Here is a 13,449-nt window from a genome sequence, read left to right on the forward strand (position 1 = left end):
GAGCCAACTCAAGGTTGTTGACTGATTTACCACTGTTTTAAGCCAATCAGAATTCAGTATCTGAACATGTGACCACAAAAAGTGGTAGAAACATGTTTATGTTACTGCACTGCTTATTTCATATTGAATGCTACTGTTTCAGTATAAAACCACTAATGCTCCGTCCGGCTGTCATTAAATAAAGAACGTATCGGCCCAAGAGTGTCTCCCTAATTACAACAGCTGTGTTTGGAGGAACATGAGCTATGAGAATCACACAGGGAATGAAATCATAATATTATATTCATAAATGTCATCACATAGTACGTTTGTGTCTACAGGAATTAGTTAAACATATTATGTTTTACTACAAAAGACTTGAAGACACATGATGATGATGTGAATTCAGACGGTCTAGAAGACATGATGATGTGAATTCAGACGGTCTAGAAGACATGATGATGTGAATTCAGACGGTCTAGAAGACACATGATGTGAATTCAGACGGTCTAGAAGACACATGATGTGAATTCAGACGGTCTAGAAGACACATGATGTGAATTCAGACGGTCTAGAAGACACATGATGATGACCAGGATGGTTTAGCAGACTATGGGCTCTATTTTAATAACTTAACTTAAAGGCCTGTCCATATTGTCTCTGACCAGCAAACTCTTCGCTGGAAAGGTCCGGTTCAACTACAAAATGAGGGTCACTCGCATCTTCTGCAAAGCATTACCCTGAATTAGAGTTCAGAAAGCTGCACGTTGCAAAGTCAGAACTCACAGACGAAAGGTTCGGTGGTCAGAGACAGTATGGACAGGCCTTTAAGATAAGGCAGAAGAGCTGGTACTTAAGATAATCAGAATACAACCCTATGGGGCCTTTTCCACCGGTAAAGAACCGGTTCTGGTTCTTTCTCCCGCCTATGGGATGAACCAGAGGTGTGCTTTTCCACCGAGAACCGGAATTGGTTCCGAACCGTAAAAGTTGGTTCCGAACGGGAACCACAAAATCCTTGGTTCCTCTGGTCCAGTCATGGTTCAATCTGGTGGAAACTCAAGCCGGTTAACTAACCAAGGTTCCAAGAAAGTTGAACCGGCACTGGTTCTGGAACCGGTTCTTTGCCGGTGGAGAATGCCCCTGTGTGTGGGTGAAAGCAGGAGGTTTGAGGTCTCTCTGCTGTAGAAAATACCTGCTGGTTTATTATTAGTGGCCAAGGCCACGAAGTGGCAAAAGGCCACTCCTTGATATTGGACTTCAGTATTATTATTCCGCCACTTTTTCTCTAGCGGCTAGACCGTGCAGTCGCTTTTTACGAAACTCGGCAGTATGGCAGAGGACTATGCCAAACGGCTAAAACACGAAGCTCGCAACAATCGGCCAAAGGGTGGCGCTGTAGGAAGCCTTTGAAAAATGCCAACTTTGAACTGGTGTAGCTCATGCCCTGTTTCAGGTACAGCAATGAAACCTGTATACACTTATGCGTCTCCTCGTGCCGAACAACTTTTACGCCTGACTTTTGACCTCTGACCTTTACTTCTCCCACAATTTTGAATTATATGAAAAACAGTCAAAATCTATCTTCTTCTGGGATTTTTGCTTAACGTGCGCGAAACTTTTTTTACATGAACTTTGGACCAATACGGTTAGATATGTCTTGGCGGATTTCTTTTAAAGCGAAACATAATTTTTTAATAATTCACTCTATATTGCGGTTTTATGCAAATTATTCTTCTGCCTCTAAATCATACTTGCAAAGTGACACGTTCATGGCATTTGGCAAATATGTAGAGGGTTAGTCCAAATATCACTGAAAGCAATCTTACTCCAATTGGCCAAAGGGGGGCGCTATACGAAGCGTTTGAAAACTCAAACTTTAAAGGGGCATAAGTCATGCCTCGTTTCGTTTAAAGACATGCAACTTGGTTACACGCGTGCCTTGACTCAAGCGGAAGCCATCTGTGTCTTTGTTAAGTAAGCTCCGCCCTTAGATTTTCCGCCATTTTGAGCAGTTTGTAAAACACTTAAACCCGCTTTTATTCCGGAACTTTCGCGTCACATGCACAGAACTTTTTTTACATGAACTTTGGACCAATATCTAAAGATCTGTCAGATCGGATTTTTTCAAAATTTAAACATGCTTTTTTAATAATTCAATGAATATTGCAAGTTTTATGCAAATTATTCTTCTGCCTCTAAAACATACATGCAAAGTAAAATTTTCATGATGAACTACTGTAGAGGGTTAGTCCAAATATCACTGAAACCAATCTTACCCCAATTGGCCAAAGGGGGGGGCGCTATATCATTTTGAAAGAAGGCGTCAAGTACATTACATGAAACCTTTTCTTTTTTCTTTTCTTTAAAAAAAAAAATAGACAGGTCCATTATGTGTGACTGCCGTAGTGTAGTGGTCAGTGCCTGTGCCTGGAATACGGATGGTTGTCAGTTCAAATCCCACATTAGGTTGAGTTGATGTTAACATCCTGGATGCCCATGGCATGTGCATATGTCAAACTCTTTAATGTTGACATGTCTGATCTAACTCCAGATCACATTCATGTTTAAAATGAGCCCCACAACTACTGTAGAGGGTTAGTCCAAATATCACTGAAACCAATCTTACCCCAATTGGCCAAAGGGGGGCGCTATATCATTTTGAAAGAAGGCGTCAAGTACATTACATGGAACTTTTTCTTTTTTCTTTTCTTTAAAAAAAAAATGACAGGTCCATTATGTGTGACTGCCGTAGTGTAGTGGTCAGTGCCTGTGCCTGGTATACGGATGGTTGGCAGTTCAGACCCCGCGTCGGGTTGAGTTGATGTTAACATCCTGGATGCCCATGGCATGTGCATGTGTCAAACTCTTTAATGTTGACACGTCTGATCTAACTCCAGATCACGTTCATGTTTAAAATGAGCCCTTCTCTACCGGCCGTTTTTTTCTGTTCTGAGTAAAAGAAAATACGATCACTCGAAAATGACAGAAATACTCACTCATTACATTGATTTCACCCCAAGCCTCCAAAATATAAAAAAGAAATCAATAAAATCAAGGCACTCAGCCTACATAGAACTTTTTTTTTTTAAACAAACATGGTTAACAGATCCTGTGGCTGCCTAGTGTAGTGGTCAGGGCATATGCCTTTCATGCAGAAGCTCGTTGGATCGAATCCCGCCTGGGGTTTGTATAAGCATAAAACCATGACATTTGGTAGACTTTACAGTTTGGTTCCTTGAACAATGTCTGATATGGAGCCTTCCTAAAAATGTCCCCCAACCCCCCTTGATGCGTATTTTAATATCCGCCATTACTAAATAATGTATTTTGCATCATAAATCCTGAAACAAGCATTATAATACAAACTGTCATGTCTACAACTATGTTGTGATTTTCAAGGATTGCAATGATATCATGTACCAGCTCCAGTGGCCTAGTGGTTTGAGTGTCTGCCCTGAGACTAGGAGATCCGGGTTCAAACCCGGGTCGCGTCATACCAAAGATTCTAAAAAATGGGACCCAGTGCCTCCCTGCTTGAAACTCAGCATCAAGGGTTGGATTGGGGGTAACTCCCTGCGACATACTAGCGTCATGTCCAGGGGGTGTACTTGTACATCAAGCTGCCTTACGCTACAGAAACAGGAGATAGGCTCCTGCCCTATGAGATTCATAGCCCGGCCGATTCATATGGTCTTCATAGCTCAGCAAGGCTTACTATGTACATCATCAAACTGTCCAGGTGCATAGTATCACAGTTTTTTTTATGTCTGTTGCATATAGGCCTACAGTCTTTTGCATACATGTTGTGTAGAGGCCAATTTGTGCTTTTACCTATAACCACCGATTAGTGTAAAACTTTGTATGCACACTTCCCAGAGGCCTAGGAAAAACCTGTGCCCTGCATTTTTCACATCTGCCATTTATAGCGCCACCAGAAGGCCGACTTACAGTATGTAAAACACATTCTTCGATATTACTCCTTCAAGTTTTATCCGAAAATCACACAAATCAGTACACAGTATCTCTACAGTGATGTAATCATGACAGATTTGTCAGATATCATATTCTATCTAATTGGCTAACATTGAATTCCAAGGTTTGCAGGATTGCTCCTTTTTGAACAAAATGTCTCAAACGCAGCCTGCTATGTGTGTGAGATTTTGCACACACATTCCCACTAGGCCAAGGAACAGATGCCACCCTTCTCACATTGGCCTGTTATAGCGCCACCAGCGGGTCAAGTTTTGCAAAACACATTTTTGGAACAAAATGCTTCAAATCCCGCATGCAGCGTCCGATTGCCGTGAAAGGCCCAAGAACACGTGGCACCCTTTTCACTTTGGCCTATTATAGAGTCACCACTAGGCCAAAAAAAAAACCTACCTGACCTGCCGGAGTCCTGTTCGGAAGAACACTGCTTCTAGTTTTTCTTTGATGTCTTCTTTGCTTTCCCTTGATGCCTTTTTGCTTTCCTGCTTTTTATGCCTAACTCGTTCTCCTGCTACACCATCAACATGTGGAACGCCCTTCCTCAAGCCCTAAAGGAGAGCAAATCCCTAGCCTCCTTCAAAATTGGTATGAAAAGTCACCTTCAGACAGCTGCTACCCGTGACTTGTAAATAGACTAAGCCCCCATGCCCCCCCCCCCCCCCCTTTTTTATTATTCTTTTTTCTGCCTTTGTATTTGATGTTATGCTTTTGAAACTGATATTATCCTAGATAAAGTACTATGTTCTATCCGTCTGTCTTTCAATGTTATATGAGATACTTAAAGTGTGGTTCCTGTGGAAATAAGCCTCGGCTTTCTAGGATCTCCTTTTAGTTGACCTTGTACCAGTGATTTGTACTGTCATGAAACTGTACTTTTTTCTATTGCAAACTTCTAATAAATTCTTCAATCTTCAATCAATCAATCAATGCCTTGGCCACTTTATCGCTGCTTGCAGCTATATTTATTATTATTATTATTATTATTATTAATACCTGCTGGTTCAGAAGAACCATCGAAGAACAAGAACCAGTCATCCTGCTGCTGTCTGGAGGGAGATGGAGTCACCTTCTCCACCCACTGGCCTGGTCTCTGCTCTGTCAGGGTGGAGACCTCCTTCTCCACCCACTGGCCTGGTCTCTGCTCTGTCAGGGTGGAGACCTTCTCCACCCACTGGCCTGGTCTCTCCTCTGTCAGGGTGGAGACCTTCTCCACCCACTGGCCTGGTCTCTGCTCTGTCAGGGTGGAGACCTTCTCCACCCACTGGCCTGGTCTCTCCTCTGTCAGGGTGGAGACCTTCTCCACCCACTGGCCTGGTCTCTGCTCTGTCAGGGTGGAGACCTCCTTCTCCACCCACTGGCCTGGTCTCTGCTCTGTCAGGGTGGAGACCTTCTCCACCCACTGGCCTGGTCTCTGCTCTGTCAGGGTGGAGACTTTCTCCACCCACTGGCCTGGTCTCTGCTCTGTCAGGGTGGAGACCTCCTTCTCCACCCACTGGCCTGGTCCCTGTTCTGTCATCACCACTGTGGTCTCAACGACCTGCACCTCCTTCTGAGCACGCTCCACCCAAGACACTGACACACACACACACACACACACACACGCACGCGCACACAAACACGCACACGCACACGCACACACACACACAAGTCAAGTGTTAAAGCAGTCTTGAATGTTTTCTTCAGGCCAAGAAAAACCAAACCCCGAAGGTGAGATTAGTTGAGCCATGTCTATGTGTGTGTGTGTGTGTGTGTGTGTGTGTGTGTGTGTGTGTGTGTGTGTGTGTGTGTGTGTGTGTGTGTGTGTTTACGCCCTGTAGCCAATCACAGGCCACGGGCCATGTATGACACTAGCCAATCAGAGATAGAGTTTGTAGTGGAATGAGCATCAAAGGGATGGGCGGGGCAAAGGGATGGGCGGGGCTACACTTTAAATATCTAAATATTTAATCTTCCAGTCAAGCATGATGATTGACAGCTACCTGGTGGTCCGAGGAGGGGGAGGGGCTTCTTCTCACTGATGACATCAAACACCACAAACCAATCGTCTCCTTCCTCTCGTTCCGCTGGCGACGCCCCACGCTGGACGGTTTTAACCTCAGACCAACGGGTCTGTTCCTCTCTGCTGTCGCTCCATACTGCCCCCTGCTGGCTCTGTTCCTCTCTGCTGTCGCTCCATACTGCCCCCTGCTGGCTCCTCACCTCCATCACCTCCATCACAGAGCTGGTCACCTCCGTCTAGGGGTGGGCGATATGGTGATAATTATCGTTGAGACGATACAATGTCTCAACGATATGCCTTTTCAGAGATATCGTATGTATCGTGATACAATGGTGGGAGCTTTGTAAAAAATCATGTTTAATCGTTAATACAGAGATTCATAGCAGAATTCAATTTAAACCTGCATTTTGGTCTAAATCAGTAGTTCTCAAACTTTAAAATGTCAAGGTCTCCACTTAACTCTGACAGTATACAAATGAAACCAAATGGACCCGTAAGGGTCCATTTGGTTTCATTTGTATACTGTCAGTTACATACTTGTAAAGTTCAATTTAGACCTCCCAAAAGGAACACAGAGAGTCTAGTTTTTGTCAAGTAACTTGAAAAATAACCATAAAAACCAACGTGAAAAAGAATCGTGATAAAATCGTGTATCGTGATACAGCTTGGGAAAATATTGTGATATTGTATTTTTCCATATCGCCCACCCCTACCTCCGTCACAGAGCTGGTCACCTCCGTCACCTCTGTCACCTCCGTCACCTCCGTCACAGAGCTGGTCACCTCCGTCACCTCTGTCACCTCCGTCACAGAGCTGGTCACCTCTGTCACCTCTGTCACCTCCGTCACCTCCGTCACAGAGGTCTTCATGGCGTCAGCAGCAGGCTGGACCCGGCCTGACGGTGCAGAGGGAGAGAACAGCTTTGGGACGCTGGGATATGTATCTATATGTTTACTTCAATGTGTTATCTAACATATGTATCTATATGTTTACTTCAATGTGTTATCTAACATATGTATCTATATGTTTACTTCAATGTGTTATCTAACATATGTATCTATATGTTTACTTCAATGTGTTATCTAACATATGTATCTATATGTTTACTTCAATGTGTTATCTAACATATGTATCTATATGTTTACTTCAATGTGTTATCTAACATATGTATCTATATGTTTACTTCAATGTGTTATCTAACATATGTATCTATATGTTTACTACAATGTGTTATCTAACATATGTATCTATATGTTTACTTCAATGTGTTATCTAACATATGTATCTATATGTTTACTTCAATGTGTTATCTAACATATGTATCTATATGTTTACTTCAATGTGTTATCTAAGATATGTATCTATATGTTTACTACAATGTGTTATCTAACATATGCATCTATATGTTTACTTCAATGTGTTATCTAACATATGCATCTATATGTTTACTTCAATGTGTTATGCATCTATATGTTCACTACAATGTGTTATCTAAGATATGTATCTATATATCACCATGTCAACTTCATATATGACAGTTATCTGAGGAAACCAGTTTATCAATATACCAGTAAGACTCCCTAAGCGTGAGATAAACGACCGTCAGGTCACATGTATACACACATAGGCCTGTATGTGCCATTGGTTCTGATGACATGACTCTAGACATACTGTGTACCGCTTTTTAGGGCAAAATCTGTAGGAGCGGTGTCCAAAGTCACTGGTTCCTTTCAAAACTGTCCTGTCAGTCAGTCAGTCAGTCAGTCAGTCAGTCAGTCAGTCAGTCAGTCAGTCAGTCAGTCAGTCAATCAATCAATCAGTACCTCTTGGTATGAAGACCGGTTCTTCACGAACAGCATCAAACAGCAGAAACCAGACATCATCTTGTTCTGGTCTTGATGGCACTGATGGTGCTGATGGCACTGATGGTACTGATGGAGTAGGTTGTATAGGTGGTGTAGGTGGTGCAGGTGGTGCAGGTGGTGCAGGTGGTGCAGGTGGTGCAGGTTGTGGTGCCGAGGTCTCCATCTGTGGTTTCATCTCAGCAGCTTTGTCTTCAGTCACTGCAGCTCTGCTGGTGGAAACCAAGCTCTGGGCTGATACTGGACCTGGTAGAAACACACCCACTGTTACTGATAGAAACACACCCACATCACTATTGATACTGATAGAAACACACCCACATCAATATTGATACTGATAGAAACACACCCACATCACAACTACTACAGCAAAAGTTTTAGCCAGACTTAGAAGGAGAAAGAGGGAATTCAGTTGAACCTGGAGGAGAGCGAGGTGTTTCTCTGGGAGCAACGTCCAGCAGAACAAACCAGACATCCTCTGTGCTCCTCAAAGACTGAGGAGATGGAGCTGATGGTGCAGATGGAGCTGGTGGAGCAGGTGGAAGCTGTTGATCGTAGCTCTGCTCTTCTCTGGTCTGTACTGTTGTTGTCTGTGATCTGGTCTGTATCTGCTGCACTGATGTCTTCTCAACCACAGACACCACAGGTCCTGACAGGGAAAACAAGACAGGCTATTCTCAGGCCATGGCTACACAGAGCTGGATATTTCTGAAGCTAGACATTTTTTTGTGCTGTTGGGGCTTGTAGCCACATGAAGCTGGATATTTCGGCTAGATATGTTTTAAACCGGATAAATAAGTGAAGACATTGAAAAATATCCGATTCACTGGATCTGTGTAGACATGGAACCCGGATATCTCTTTACTTTACTGGACCTAGATATTATTCTATGTGGATATCTGAAATACCGGGATATATGAAAAATCCAGCTCCGTATAGCCATGGCCTCAGACAGCCTGGGCATAAAATAGGGCTAAAGTGGTTTATGTAACAATACTATAATATTGTGACCGTCAGGGAGCAGTTACTATGAAAATATGTGTCACACGCTGTCACACTTTGCTGTCACGCTTACTATGGCATACGTTTGCGTAGCAATGTGATTTCAACTTTACAACACTTACACACAACTTTTTCCCGTCAACCAGGGACCAGCTGTAATTGTTGATGCCCCGCCCCCTTTGTCTACCTATTGGCTGGGCTTTAAACAGCTATAACTCCAGTTCGCAGCATGCCACCTACCGTCTCCAATTTCCTCTTACAAGTCTGTTGTTTTCGCCCACCCACTTCTTGCCCTTACTGGTTTAAATCTGTAAAGTATCTAGTAAAGTTTGCAAATAAATGTAATGGAGTAAAAAGTACAATATATTATGATTAGTGGAGTAAAAGTTAAAGTATTGGAAATTGGAAATACTCATATAAAACAACTCAAAGGTTTACTTGAGTAAATGTACTTAGTTACTTTACACCTCTGCTACCTACCTAGTGAGACTGAAGGTTCAACGTCCAGCAACAGGAACCAGTTGTCATCGTCGTTCTGAAGTCTTCTCTCCTCCTCCTGGATGCTCTGTCTCAGAGAGATGATCTCCTCCAGCTGATCAGTGATCTGGTCAAACAGATCCACGGCTGCTGTGGGGATCCCTGGAGATCCTGGAGATCCTGGAGATCCTGTGGATTCCTGACGAACAGATTCCTGCTCCGTGAGAACTGCTGAAAAAAACAACATGAACACATCACCACATTGGAACAGGAGACCAAATGTACACGAGAGCAAAGCAGCAGAAAGTCAACCAAAGAGCCAGACTATAGCGGAGCCCTCATTCAATGATTTTGATTGATTAGTTTAGAATCTAAACTAATTTACACAATTCCTGGGAGCTTCTCAATTATATGCACTGTGCAACTAAAGCACATGTATGTAATCCAGGTCCCTAAACCTATATTAACAAGAGTTGTAATTTACTAGAAGTTTGCGGCCCGAAAGTCTAGAGTTCAGGCCGCTGCGGCAGTGTGGTGTGTGTAATGGCCAAATATGTTTTTTTTTAGAAAAAAAAATTGAGAAAAAAAGAATTTTTGAGAAAAAAAATTTTTTTGAGAAAAAATATTTTTTGAGAAAAAAAAATTGAGAAAAAAATGTTTTTGAGAAAAAAAAAATTTTTGAGAAAAAAAAAATTGAGAAAAAATATTTTTGAGAAAAAAAAAATTTTTGAGAAAAAAAAATTGAAAAAAATTTTTTTTGAGAAAAAAAAATTGGGGAAAAAAAAGTTTTGGAAAAAAAAATGGTGATGCGATGACGTGGTGTATACGGATGTTACTGCGATTGAGGTGAAAGAGAAAAGTGGAAAGTTGTGAGCTAACTATTAGCTATTTTTGTGTGTGTGTGTGTGTGTGTGTGTGTGTGTGTGTGTGTGTGTGTGTGTGTGTGTGTGTGTGTGTGTGTGTTCTGGCTACGCCCCCCTCGGTTGAAATTGGATCCGCCGGTCCCATAGCTGGGAATACGAGCCAATCATAGCTGAATGGTTAGGGAGCCCGCCTGGGGAACCAGAGTCCCTGGTTGTCCCAGGTTCCATTCCATAGCTGAACGGTTAGGGAGCCCGCCTAGGGAACCAGAGCCCCTGGTTGTCCCAGGTTCCATTCCATAGCTGAATGGTTAGGGAGCCGCCTGGGGAACCAGAGCCCCTGGTTGTCCCAGGTTCCATTCCATAGCTGAATGGTTAGGGAGTTCCATTCCATAGCTGAATGGTTAGGGAGCCCGCCTGGGGAACCAGAGCCCCTGGTTGTCCCAGGTTCCATTCCAGGCCAGGGTAGCAATGTGGATGCGTGTCCCTGAGCAAGACTCTTAATCCCTAATTGCTCATGCGCTCCTTGTGGGCAGCGAATCAGCTGGGTTGGGCTGAAAATACTGAATTTCCCCCTTGGGAGGAAGTAGGTAGGCCTTACTATTCTTATTATTATTATAAAGATGGTTCTCTAGTGTTATTTGTAAAGTGACGGGAGTAAAGCTCTATAAATGAGATGTATTATCAATGTATCATCAGTTGTACCTGCTGCAGCATCAGATGTTTCCATAGGAGGAACGCCCAGTAGAACATCACCCTGAGAAGATAGAAGCTGTTGATCGTAGCTCCGCTCTTCTCTGGTCTGCACTGTTGTTGTCTGTGATCTGGTCTGTACTGTTGTTGTCTGTGATGTGGTCTGTATCTGCTGCACTGATGTCTTCTCAACCACAGACACCACAGGTCCTGACAGGGAAAACACACACAACTCATTAAGACAAAGGATCATGACGTCTGTAAAAACATAGTTGGAGGAGATGTTGAAGGTGTAAAAACATAGTTTATAACTGGTGGAGATGTTGAAGGTGGTGTCGTGGATTCTAGCGCTACCTAGTGGTGCATAAGACACATCTCTGGGCACCACATCCAGCAACAGGAACCAGTCATCATCCCTCTCTCTCATTGGCTGCCGGGTATCCAGTATCACTCTCATTGGCTGCGGTGCGATGTCAGCGGCGCGTCTCTGTTGCTCTTCAACGAACACCTCTGGTCTCTCCTCTCCTGTCTCCTCAGCGGTGCTTCTTGGAGTCTTGGAGGTTGTTTCCTCTGTGACTCTCTGCTCCCAGTTCACTGATATGAAGACAAAAACATGAGAAGAATTCTTACACACAGGAGGTGAGACAAATAATATATAAAGGAGGTGAGACAAACAACTCCAAACAGTATCAACGTTGCAAGTGACTGAGAAGCAGGTGTGGGGATTAGAGTCCTGCAAGCCCGTCGGAGGAACATGTCAAGTCATGTTCCTTGTTTTTACCACTAGTTGGCAAGAAAAGTTTCATCCATTCCATACCTGGTGGGACGTAAGCGGTCTGTCTGGGAGCGAAGTCCATCAGTATAAACCAGTCGTCATCAGCGTAGAGGAGAACTTCTCTGGTCATCAGCCTGGGCTGGGATTTTCCTCTGACCTCCGTGACCTCCGTGACCTGCTCCCCAGAGGTCATCTTAACCTCTGCTGTAGAGGGAGGGTGGGGGTTCCCTTGAACACGCTCCACCACTGTAACAGAGTGACATGAAGGTAAAGTGTGTCAGTGCCATGGATCCAAGACACAACATCATCCATGGATTGATCACAAGCTGCGTATTAACAGGTACAATATGCTTCCCCTTCGATAGGGTAACACATAAGGCAGTACCATAGAGGGGAATCATATTGTATAGGGTCACACATGAAGACAGTACCATAGAGGGAACCATATTGCATAGGGTCACACATTAAGACAGTACCATAGAGGGAACCATATTGTATAGGGTCACACATTAAGACAGTACCATAGAGGTATAGGGTCACACATTCAGAGGGGAACCATATTCTACAGGGTAACACATTAAGGCGTACCTGCAGGTTTGTACGGCGTGCGCTCCATCAGGATGAACCACTGGTCTTTGACTCCGCCCATCTCCCCTGACTCCTCCTCCATGACGGTCACTCTCCCCTGACCCCTCCCCTCCTCCATGACGGTCACTCTCCCCTGGCCCCTCCCCTCCTCCATGACGGTCACTCTCCCCTGGCCCCTCTCCTCCTCCTCTACGATGGTCACTCTCTTCTGGCTCCTCCTCTCCGTCATCTGGACCTCCTCAGAGGAGGAGGTGACGAGGAGGGCGCCCCCTTCAGGCTGGAGTAGGGATGGAACCACACAACACATTATAATAACTATAGACATGTAGATCACATTATAATAACTATAGACATGTAGATCCTCCTTCACACAACACATTATAATAACTATAGACATGTAGATCCTCCTTCACACAACACATTATAATAACTATAGACATGTCGATCCTCCTTCACACAACACATTATAATAACTATAGACATGTCGATCCTCCTTCACACAACACATTATAAGAACTATAGACATGTAGATCCTCCTTCAATCTGGAGTAGGGGTGGAACCACACATCAGTTCATACAGCCTATCATATGACTTTGTGTCATACACTTTTGCAATGCAAATAATGGATTGTTGCGACCGTAGGGAGCATTTACTGTGAAACCCGGCAGTCAGTAGGTAGGTACTGTAGGTAACGCCTCAATGTCTATAGCTGACCTGTTGTGACGTCACATTGTTGACTCAATGACTAAAGCTGGCCTTACATTACAAGAATACCGGGACATTGAAATATGGTAGCTTCACAAACTACAGGATAATCCTTTAAGATTCTCTGACCAGATAATCTAAACAGGCATACACTACTCAACTTAAAAAGCCAGGGGCTACGCACACTACAGGATTCTATCCAGACTGAGTAGGGCCGAACACAGCAATAATAAATAATATAATGAATACAAAATGTCATGGAGCTGCCCTTCTGTGAGAGCTTCACCTTGCAACACACACGCACACACACACACATTATCCACTAAAAAAACCTTCTATATGGAAGTTGTGTCCCATTTGGATGATAATATGAGTTCACTTTGACACGTTTCATGTCCATCCATGGATCTGTTCAACTCTGACTTTCCCCCTCACTCTCTCTCCACTGCTAAACTAGTCAACACAGCTGCTGCGTCTGCTTATAAAGATGCCTGATTTATGATTAGTCGTATGAC

The sequence above is a fragment of the Nannobrachium achirus genome, assembly GCF_963921795.1.
Source record: "Nannobrachium achirus genome assembly, chromosome: 2".
Taxonomy (NCBI): domain Eukaryota; kingdom Metazoa; phylum Chordata; class Actinopteri; order Myctophiformes; family Myctophidae; genus Nannobrachium; species Nannobrachium achirus.